The sequence below is a fragment of the Hemiscyllium ocellatum genome, chromosome 12 (genome assembly GCF_020745735.1).
Source record: "Hemiscyllium ocellatum isolate sHemOce1 chromosome 12, sHemOce1.pat.X.cur, whole genome shotgun sequence".
Lineage (NCBI taxonomy): Eukaryota > Metazoa > Chordata > Chondrichthyes > Orectolobiformes > Hemiscylliidae > Hemiscyllium > Hemiscyllium ocellatum.
The window spans coordinates 9,991,837-10,003,182 of record NC_083412.1 but is presented as its reverse complement, the minus strand read 5'-3'; positions in this window follow the sequence as shown (position 1 = coordinate 10,003,182).

Here is an 11,346-nt window from a genome sequence, read left to right as displayed (position 1 = left end):
AGATGTACAGCATGGAAGCAGACATTTTGATCCAAGTTGCCCATGCCGGACAGTTATCCTCAATTAACGTCAGTCCAATTTTCCTGCATTTGGCTCATATACCCATCCAGATGCCTTTTAAATGTTGCAAATGTTCCAGCTTCCACCGACTCCTCTGGCAGCTCATTCAAAAAGTTGCCCCTTAGGTCCCTTTTAAATCTTTCCCCTCTTACCATAAACCGATACCCTATAGTGTTGAACTTCCCTTCCCTGGCGAAAAGAACTTGACAATTCACCTGGTCCGTGCCCCCCATGAATTCATCAATCTCTATAAGGTCACCCCTCAGCCTCTGCCGCTCCAGCGAAAACAGCCCCAGCCTATTCAGCTCTCCCTATAGTTCAAATCTTCCAAACCCATTCAGCTTCTCCCTATAGCTCAAATCTTTCAGTCTACCGTGTGGAACCTTGTTAAAAGCCTTGCTGAAGTCCATATAGACAACGTCCAATGCTCTACTTTCATCAATCTTCTTTGTCACTTCCTTAGAAAACTCAATCAATTTAGTAAGATACAATTTCCCATACACAACATCGTGTCGACTGTCCTTAATTAGTTCTTGCCTTTCCAAATACTTGGAAATCCTGTTCCTCAGAATCACCTACAACAACTTACCCGTCACCGATGTCAGGCTCACCTGTCTATAGTTCCCTGGGTTTTCCTTACCAACTTTCTTAAATAATGGCACCACATTAGCCACTCTCCAGTCTTCTGGCACCTCAACTGTGGCTATCCATGATACAAATATCTCAGCAAGGGGTCTAGCAATCACCTCCCTTGCTTCCCACAAAGAAAGTTGAATCGCTTGTCAAGAGGAAGAAGAAGGCTTATGTTAGGATCTAATATAAACGCTCAGTTAGGGTGCTTGAGAGTTACAAGCAAGCCGGGAAAGACCTAAAAGAGAGCTAAGACGAGCAAGGAGGGAACATGAGAAGTTGTTGACAGATAGGATCAGGGAAAACAGTGAAGCTTTCCATTGTTATATAAGGGATAAAAGAATGACCAGAGTAAGATTAGGACCAAACAAGGACAGTAGTGGGAAGTTGTGCGTGGAGTCAGAGGATATAGGAATGCGCTAAATGAACATTTCTCATCAGTATTCACACTGGATCAAGAGAATGTTATAGAGGAGAATACTGAGAAACAGGCTGTGAAACTGGATGGGATTGAGGTTCACAAGGAGAAGGTGTTAGAAATTCTGGAAAGTGTGAAAAATAGTTAAATCTCCTGGGCTGAATGGAATTTATCCTAGGATTCTCTGGGAAGCCAGGGAGGAGATTGCCGAGTCTTTGACTTTGATCTTTATGTCATCATTGTCTACAGGAATAGTGCCAGAAGACTGGAGGATAGCAAATGTTGTTCCCTTGTTCAAGGAGGGGAGTAGAGACAACCCTGGAAATTATAGACCAGTGAGCCTTACTTCAACTGTGGGTTAAGTGTTGGAAAAGGTCACAAGAAATTGGATTGATCATCTCGAATAGGTTAAGTTTTGCACCTTCTCTAGTTGGTACATTCACATACTCAATCAGAAAATGTTCTTGTACACACTTAACAAACTCCTCTCCCTTAACACTATGGCAGTCCAAGTCTATGTTTGGAAAGTTAAAATCTCCTATCATTACCACTCTATTTTCTTTTTTACAAATGACTGAAATTTCCTTACAAATTTGCTTCTCAATTTCCCATTAACTACCTGGGGGTTCTATAGTACAATTCCAATAAACTGATCATCCCTTTCTTATTTCCCAGTTCCACCCAAATAACTTCACTGGACATGCTCCCAGGAATATCCTCCCCAAATACAGCCATAATGTTAACCCTGAGCAAAACTGCCTCTCCCCCTCCTGTCTTGCCCCTTTTCAATCCTTCCTATGGCTTATATTCCCTGGAACATTGAGCTGCCAGTCCTATCCATCCTTGAGCCACATCTCTTTAATTGCTATGATATCCCAGTCCCATATTCACAATCATGCTCTGAGTTTATCTGCCTTACCCCTAGGCCTCTCGCACTGAAATAAATACAATTTAATTTACCAGTCCTACTTTGTTCTCTGCCTTACTCTTGCCTGTTTTGACTGTTTGACTTCCTCCTCTTCTCAAGTGCACCAGCCTCAGACATATATCTTTTCTTACTATCTCTTTGGTTCCGTGTGGCCCCTTAATAGTTTAAATCATCCCAAGTAGCTCGAGCAAATCTCCCCACCAGTTTATTCGTCCCCTTCCAACCTGCCTTTGTAAACAGGTCACTTCCACCCCAGAACGATCCAAAAATGTGAATCCTTCTCCCATGCAACAGCTCCTCAGCCATGCATTCATCTGTTCTATCCTCATATTCCTACCCTCACTAGCATATGGCACTGGGAGCACAGCAGATATTCCTACATTTTTAATGTCTTGCCTAGTTTCCTGTATTATCTCATCTGAATCTGGTACTTTTCTCACCCTATGTTGTTGGGTCCAATGCATACGAGATCTGCCTGCTCGTCACTCTCCACTTTGAGATTGACTACCTGCCTACCTCTACTACCTTTCTCAGAGCTGAAAATGTGTTGCTGGAAAAGCGCAGCAGAAACACATTTTAGCTCTGATCTCCACCAACTGGAGTCCTCACTTTCTCCTACCTTTCTCAGAGGTCAACCATCTACCTGACTGTATCTGAAGTTTCTCCAGCTTCCTGACACTGCCATCCATCACCCCCCCATCTAACTCCTGTAACTTCCTCAGTACTTCTCACTGCTGCTGCAAAGGATCTATGTCATTCAATAGGATTTGCAACCAAACACACTTCCTCAATTATGATCACCAGAAACATTAACGTTCTCCCTCTCTGCACCTTAACAATCTACAGACCCAGAAAATCGCATAGCTCTAAAAACATTTCTCTAGGATAACTTAGTGCCTATATTTTATATTTTTAATAAAAGTCAGTTCACTAAAATCTCTGTGCTTCATTACTGATGGCTTTTAGGAATAAGGACTAACATTGTCTTCATGTAAAATAATAATGTCTCTTGAAGAATGTAGAAAAGCAACTGAACACAATGAATATTCTACTTAGAAATTGTTTAGGAATTTCATGAACATCTCCCTGCTCCCAGCTGCCAGAGGAAGTGGTGGAGATTGGTACAATTACAACATTTAAAAGGCATCTGGGAGGGTATATGAATAAGAAAGGTTTAGAGGGATATGGACCAAATGCTGGCAAATGAGACTTGATTAATTTATGATATCTGGTCAGCATAGACGAGTTGAACTGAAGTATCTGTCTTCATGCTCTTTGGCTCCATGACTCCCTGACTCTCGGAGTGAGTTTAAATGAGCTTGTACATGAGTTTGTAGCAAAAAGTTCAGAAGGAAAGGAAGTCGGCTGGAAATAGGAGATTAACATTTTAATTTAGTGCAGAAGTTTTAGAAACCAAAGCTATGAAATAGACAACGTGTTTGTTGTACAATAATTTATACTGAAGAATTCAGTGCAGGATGTCTGGTGAATAAGACACATAAACAGTTTCCACAATAGTGGCCCAAATGTATAGCACGTTCCAATATAAATAAATCACTGAGAAAGGATTCAGAGAATCGGGGAAAGAAATAGCAAAGGTTTCGTCACTGGAGTGAAGAAGGATGTGACGTGTCTTGATAGAGATGTACAAGATGATGAGGCATGGATAGAGTGGATAGTCAGAGACTTTTTCCCAGGGCAGAAATGGTTATCAAGAGGGGGTGTAATTATGAGGTTTAGGACAGATGTTTAGGGGAGATGTCAGATGTGATATTTACACAGAGAGTGGTGGGTGCACAGAATGCACTGCCAGCAGTGGTAGTACAGGCTTATATATTAGGGACATTAGATTAGATTAGATTACTTACAGTGTGGAAACAGGCCCTTCGGCCCAACAAGTCCACACCGACCCGCCGAAGCGCAACCCACCCATACCCCTACATATACCCCTTACCTAACACTATGGGCAATTTAGCATGGCCAATTCACCTAACCCGCACATCTTTGGACTGTGGGAGGAAACCGGAGCACCCGGACGAAACCCACGCAGACACGGGGAGAACGTGCAAACTCCACACAGTCAGTCGCCTGAGGCGGGAATTGAACCCAGGTCCCTGGCGCTGTGAGGCAGCAGTGCTAACCACTGTGCCACCGTGACATTTAAGTGACAAGATTGTAAAATGTAGGATGTGTAAGTTGATTTGATCTTAGGGTGGGATGAAAGATTGGCACAACACTGAAGGCTGAAAGGCCTGTACTGTGCTGTACTGTTCTACATTCGATATTCAGTTCTCCACTTTCCATTTCACTGTGCCAACAGGCTGGATGATGCAGGGTTGGAGAACTGCTAAAGTCCTATTATTGCTTTTTTTTTAAAAAAATAGATATTTTTATTGAAAATTTAACATGTTTTTACGAACTTACAGATAAAAAAAAACACAAGTACAAATACTAATATACAATTAAATCTTAAATAAATAATGGCCAAAACCTGTCAAACAAAAATAAGAGATACAGAGAAAAAAAAGAAAAAGACAAAACTCAACTAACTACTAATCTCACCTATAACAAGAGTGTATGATCAAATATCTTACATTACTCAAGAGAAAAAGAAAGGATGACATAGTAATTAAATAGTGAAGTACATGCTCGGAATGAATTAACATCAAATCGGAATAAAAACTGGATTCATGCAGGATCACCCGCCACCCCCCTCCCAACCTCCAAGGGGCCCTGGAACAGCCAAAACCGCTACCTCAACTAGATGAAAGCCCTTGACAATATGGCCAAAATATCTGTATCTATGTAATTCAAAAAGGGCTGCCGTATTTTATAGAATCATTCAGTTTTTTGGTGCACCATATTTGTAAGGAAGCCAAGGGGAATACATTCCATGGTTAATCTGTGCCAATTCGGAATTCCTGGAGGGCCCTCAGCCACCCAGTTTACTAAGATATTTTTCCTTGCACAAAAGGAGTGAATGGAAAATAATTTCCTCCCGTGCACATCCAGAGAAGGTAAACTCGAGAAGCCCAGGAGAAGAGATATTGGATTTACTCTAATTTCCGTTCCCAAGATTTCTGTCAAGGCATTTGCTACTTTGGTCCAGTATTTGTGGATCTTATGGCATGTCCATAAGCAGTGTGTAAGAGTGCCCACCTCCGTTTTGCATTTGGGACACACTGGAGATGCTCCTGCCCTAAATTCTGCCAATCGTTCCGGTGCTATATGAGTCCTATGGAGTATCTTTAACTGAATGGCCAGTGTTCTGTTACAAATGGAGATTCTTCTGGCATTTTCCCAGATGTCATCCCACATTCCTGTAGAAATTTCCAGCCCCAATTCCTGATCCCATGCTCTAAGCAGAGGGTCCATGTCTTCCGACACTTCATTATGTAATAAATGATAAAGAGTGCTGACCGAGCATACACCCATTGGACACAACACTCTACATTCTCTATCTGATTGATGTCACAAGGAATTAAGGGCTATGGGGAGAATGCTGGTAAGTGGAGTTGAAATGCCCATCAGCCGTGATTGAATAGCGGAGTGGACTCGATGGGTCGAATGGCCTTACTTTCACTCCTATGTCTTATGGTCTTATAAAGGCTATCTTATAGCGTAGTCTTCTTCTGTATGTAATCTCGAATTTGGAAGTATCGAAAGAGGTTTCCATTAGGTAATCCAAATTTCTGATGCAGCTGTTCAAAAGACATCAGGACCCCCTTCTCAAACAGATCCCCTCAATAGGAAACATCCCTGGACCTCCAGGATTTGAATGTGGCATCTGTGAGCCCCAGTTGAAAACCCCATACCCCTACTATAGGAGTATAGGGGATGTTTTATGTGAATTACCCTCATTTTGCCGCATTATATTCCAGGCTTTAATTGTGTTTAATACTATGGGATTTTTGCAGTGGTCCATAATGATTTTCATCTTATCTAAAAATGAGACGTTAATAAGAGGATACTTTACTTGAGAAGCCTCGATGTCCAGCTAGATTAATTGCAGGTCAGACAAGACCCAATCGGCTATGTAGCTTAATAGGGAACTCAGTTGACACTTCCTTAAGTATGGAAAATCCAGGCCTCCCCTTGCCTGTGGAAGCTGTAGCTTCCTTAACTTAATGAGGGAAAATCTATGATTCCAGATGAAAGGACCAAGCCAACCATATAATATGCACAATGCTGGCCTCAGCAGCATCACCGGGAGCATTCTCATTGGGTATCAGAGATGGGGTAAGACACTCATTTTAATTAGAGCTATTCTACCTAGCCAGAAATTGGAAGAATCCCCCCCCAACGCTGAAGGTCCTGCTTTATCCTTTCCAGTAGATGCCCAAAATTGACCTTGTACAGCTGACCAAATACTGGGGTGATAAAAATACCTAAATATAAAAAACCCTCCAGAGACCACCGAAAGGGAAAGTGAGATCCGTCCAATAAATGGGACATACTAGTGAGGCCGCCCTACGGCATGGCCTCCGGTTTTGAAAAATTAATTTTGTAACCTGAGAATGCACTAAATAAATTAATAACTTGGATCAGGTGGGGCACAGATATCAGAGGATTACTAAGGAAAAGGAGAATATCATCTGCATAAAGAGTAATTTTATGTTTACTTGTATCAATCCTCGGGGCTATTATATTAGAGTCAATCCGTATAGCTTCTGCTAGTGGCTCAATTATTAGCGTGAATAGCAACAGTGAGAGAGGACATCCCTGACGGCAGCCCCTACCCACACTGAAGCTATCCGAGCCTAACCCATTAATGATCACAACTGCTTTGGGATCATTATAGACCCATTTAGCAAATATCTTTCCAACGCCAAACCTTTCCAATGTATAGAACAGACATGACCATTCAACCCTGTCGAATGCCTTCTCCACGTCCAACGAGACTACTATTCCCAGTACTTTTTCCTGATAACAGACTTGAATCACATTCAAAACCCTTCTAATATTATTAGATGATCTACAGCCCTTGATAAACCGCGTCTGATCCTCCTTTATGATATGTGGCAATACCCTCTCCAGCCTCAATGCTAATGTTTTAGAAAGAATTTTAAAATCTACATTTAGCAAGGATATCAGTCTGTATGATGCACAATCTTCTTGGTCCTTTCCTTTTTTGAGAATAAGGGAGATATTTGCCTCTTTCAGGGAAGGCGGGAGGCAGCCCTGACTGTACATGTCCATGAGTGGACCAGCTAATACTCCTGTAAACTCTTTGTAAACTTCAACCTGAAATCCATCTGGGCCAGGTGCCTTACTGCTCTGAAGTTGCCTGATTGTGTCAAGTATTTCCTGGGTTGTTAGGGGAACATTCAGGATCGACACCTGTTCTGGAGTTAAGTCCGGAAAGGCCAGGCTTTTAAAAAAGGACTGCATCCTCCTGGCTGGATCTTCACAATCCTGCGGTTTATACCAATCAGAATAAAACTTTCTGAAGATTGTGATGATCCTTTTATGACCATGAGTCAGAGTACCAGTACTTTCCCTAACGGATGTGATAGCTTGAGGGGCCTTTTTATTCCCTTGTGAGAAATGCTAAGTATCTACCAGGTTTATCGCCAAATTCATATAATCTTTGCTTTGCAAATTAAATTTCCCTCTTTGCCGTTTGGGTAAGCGCAGTATTCAGGGCTGTCCTAAGGGCCGTAATCCTTTGTAATTTAGCGATAGAAGGTCTGTCAACGTACGCTGTTTCAGCTGCTTTTAAACGAGCCTCAAATAGACGCTGTTGTTCTCCCTTTAGCTTTTTCTGAGTCTCCGAGTATGAAATGATCAGACCTCACACATAAGCTTTAATGATCTCCCACATCATTGGTGGGTTACTAGCTGTACCTGAACTAATTTCCAAAAAAAGTTTTAAATTCTTGAGAAAAATATTTTGCAAAGTTACTATCCTTCATTAAGAAGGAATCTATACGCTAATGTCTGGGGGGATGCCTCATTGTTCCTAGCCGTGATTTCCATATTCACAGCAGCGTGATCAGAAATTATTAGAACACCTATTTCGCAGGATGATATGGAATTCAAAAAGGTCAAGGGGGCAAAAAAAATATCGATTCTAGTGTGACATGCATGTAGATTAGAGTAAGAGAAATCTCTGCCTTGTGGGTGAAGGCACCTCCACACATCTACTAATCCTAATTCTTTATTCAAATCCACCAATTTGTCTGGATCTGGGGGATACACCTGCAGTACTCTTGGGTATCCTGTCTATCTCCAGGTCCATAATACAATTAAAGTCTCCCCCTGTAATTGTATGACGAGCCCCGAGAGCTGTCAGCTTGGAGAAAGCTTCCACTATATATTTGAAAGGATGCGCCAGGGGGACAATACAGATTTAAAACCCCATATTCCTCTCCATTTATAAGGGCTTTAACCAAAATATATCGTCCAGAATCATCTTTTATCTGACTTAGGATTTTGAAAGGGAGATTCTTCATAATAAGAATGACTACTCCCCTACTTTTTGAGCTGAAAGAAGAAAAGAAGGCCTGATCAAATCCACCCTGTTGTAATTTCAAATGTTCTTTATCTAATAAATGTGTCTCCTGTAGGAGAGCTATATCACCCCTTTCTTTTTTGAGATTAGATGGTATTTTTTACCTTTTGACTGGTGAATTACTCCCTTTGACATTTGAGGTGCACCATTTAATCGAATGACTAACCATAACTGTCCAGGCAAGTCCGAGAAACCCCGGAACGAGAAACCCCGTCCAAAACACCCCTAGCATAGAGCACTGAAAATTCACAAAAATAGAGATTCTTTAATACACTCACACCAATTTAATAAAAAACTATTTCTAAATAGAAAAAATATAAAACATATTTAAATGGAGACATTCCCCCTTGTTTCCAGGGGGCATCACTTCCTTTCCGAAAACCCATCATATCCTCTCCCAACCAGTGCCCCACCCTCGACCCAGCCATCCCATAATAAAATAAAGAAAATTCAAGTGTGCTGCAAAACTAAAGTTAATAGAGAGTACCCTACCCACTCCTACCCACACCAACACCTAGATATATTTAGTAATGTTAATACCACGTATAAATATATAAAACTATAAAATTACAGTCTCAGCAGATAATTATTAAATCTAGTAACACAAAATAATAGTGGGAAACAACCCCGCTCTAAAAGAAAGAGATAAGGTAAGACAAGGCAGGCACCTCCCCTTCACCTGAATCAACTAGACCACCCAGCCTATATATATAAAACAAAAAGGAAAATCCTAAAGTGGAAAACAAACAAGCCCCCTCCCTACCCTCCGGAGATAATACCCTCCGGGGAACGGGGCGGTGGGGGGGAGGGCAGAACAACATCATTCACCACATGAATTAACTCTTACAATTTATTTGAGAGAGTCCTTGGCCTTCTCCGGCGATCTGAAGTTATAGATGGACCCTTCGTGGCTAAAACGGAGCGTTGCTGGGTGGCGCAGGGAGTATTGAATGTTTAAATTCCTTAGATGCTTCTTCGTTTCATCAAACACCCTCCTCTTGTGTTCCAAAGCTGGGGAAGAATCCTGAAACAGCATAATCTTGGATTCTTTGTAAGTCATGGCTTGGGATCTTTCCCGCGATTTCTGGAGGCTTCCAGCAGCACTTGCTTCTCTCTATAGCACTGCAGCCGGAACAGGACCGGGCAGGGGCGCTGGTCCGACCCGGGCCTGCATATTGCAACCCGGTGGGCCCATTCTACCCTTACCTGGCCTGATCCAGCCTCCAATTTCAACATCCAAGGAAGCCACTGCTCCAGAAACACTGCAAGCTGGCCTTCCTCTTCCCGTTCGGGAAGGCCCAGCAAACGAATATTTTTCGACAACCTCCATTCTCAAGGTTGATGATGTGATCTTCTAAGGCCCGGACTCGCTGTTCGACCTACGGCCAATTCTTCAGTAGCCTTGGAGGCCGTGGCCATTAGCTCCGCCCCTCCGACTCGATGTTCGATTTTTTTCTATGTCTCAGTTGTGCTTTTGCAGCGCGACCGACAACAATTCCCACCTGCTCCTGGGCTCTTCTATAAAGGCGTTAATCTTCTCTTCAAGCTTGGAAATCATTGCAACAAGGCTCGCCACCGTAGGTAAGTCCCCCGGGGCGGCTGCAGCCGCCTCTGCTGCAGCTGGGGAGGGTGGGGGAGGGGTTCCTGTGTGCTGCGAACTGCGAGCTGCGGGCATTCTTTCCCTTAGTCATTTTAACAGAGCATCAAACTACTCAAGTTTGGTTCAAAATGACTAACTGTATTGAATAAAATTTATTTTAAATGATTTGGCAGGTGTGGTGAAGGCGGGCAGCCTACTTTGCCTGAGTCTTGGGCAGAGCACTACAGACTCAGACTTCCTGGGTCGCCGCCATCTTGGATCTCGTCCTATTATTGCTATGAAGGCAGAACCAGAAACCAGAGTAAACACAAGCCAAAAAGTAAACACATGGTGTTATTTTTGGTCAGAAACTGACATCTAACAGTTTGAAATGTGTATTATTGATCAAGTCGAATGATCATGTGTTTCCTTACTGTATGTGGCTACCTTTTGTAATTTTCTTCAGAAGGTATCCATGGTGGCTGATGAGGGTAACAAGAATCTGAATGGATATTGGCAAATTCATTTACAAGACCATAAGACATAGGAGTGGAAGTAAGGCCATTCAGCCCATCAAGTCCACTCCACCATTCAATCATGGCTGATGGGCATTTTAACGCCACTTACCCGCACTCTCCCCCATCCCTTAATTCCTTGCGAGATTAAGAATTTATCAACGTCTGCCTTAAAGACATTTAATGTCCCCGCCTCCACTGCGAGACACCACATGCAGACTGCTTAGAATACTAAAATATCCCAGGATCCAAATGAGGGAGTCTGGGCTGGTGCAACCGAAACTATTTAATGCTATCAATGGCATAAAGCCGAAAACAAAAATACAATGTTAAATATGTCAATCAGGATTGGCCGAATCTACGTGTTATGTGGAGAAAGAACAAAAATCTGTTAAGATTTCAGGTCTGTAATGTTTTGTAAGAAGTGAGACTAGTTGGGAAACATAATAGACTTTGATCAAATGAAAGCGGTAGCTGCGATAAGAATAATTAACAAAACAGTAGGTCTGTTCAGAGGGTAGGGAAGATCAAATGACATATTGTTCAATGGGGCCATGTCAAAGGATTAGATAAGAGACAATGAAACTATAAGTCTGGAGGTGATGTGATGGCAAAAGCCAAGCTGAGCATTGCATAAACTCAAAAGCTAAATGAAAAAAAAGATATGAAAGGTATATTATATAACCAATTAAAAAAGTGTAT